The following is a 648-nucleotide window of genomic DNA, read 5'->3' as shown; positions in this document are numbered from 1 at the left end:
TGAAGGTGAACTACAATGTCTGCAAAAGCCTGGCTGTTTCTGCCTTGTATTTATTCCTACAATATCGTCCTTTAGGGTCACAACCCAAAGATAAGGATTTTCCTGGGACACTCACCTTGATGGGCCCTGGACCCCAGTATTGGATCCTCTAATCATCTAGTGCTGTGTAAAGTGTTGCTCAGACTCTCATCCTCACTGCTGTGTCACCTGAAGTTAACTAACAATGTAGACGAGTGGCTTTAGATTCTGGGTTTACCTCCTAGGCCTCCATTTTTCCCAGTCCCCGGCTTGCTGATGCTTCACTCTTGTGTTACTATCTGACGCTTCCAAAAGATAATCCTTATATTTAATGTGGCTTATATGTTTGTCCTCATTGGGAAGATTGGTATGAATTATCTAGTTTCCATGGTTGTCTGCCTCTAATTTCCCATCACTGTCAGCCTTCTTTCTTTTATTTTTCATGGATATTTCAGGGAAGGAAATGTCCCTTCTTCTCTCTAAAGCCAGCCCGTATAAGTGTGACTTGATCTCCTTTCTTTCCATACTGGTCTAGAATCATAAAGCATCTTCAATCTCTCCTTTAACACTAGCGCTTTCCCTACAAACATGTTCAACTATCCTGTAAACAAACATACATTTTCCTAAACT

The sequence above is a fragment of the Cebus imitator genome, unplaced genomic scaffold, assembly GCF_001604975.1.
Source record: "Cebus imitator isolate Cc_AM_T3 unplaced genomic scaffold, Cebus_imitator-1.0 Scaffold42, whole genome shotgun sequence".
Classification (NCBI taxonomy): Eukaryota; Metazoa; Chordata; class Mammalia; order Primates; family Cebidae; genus Cebus; species Cebus imitator.
Note: the sequence above shows the minus strand (reverse complement) of the source record.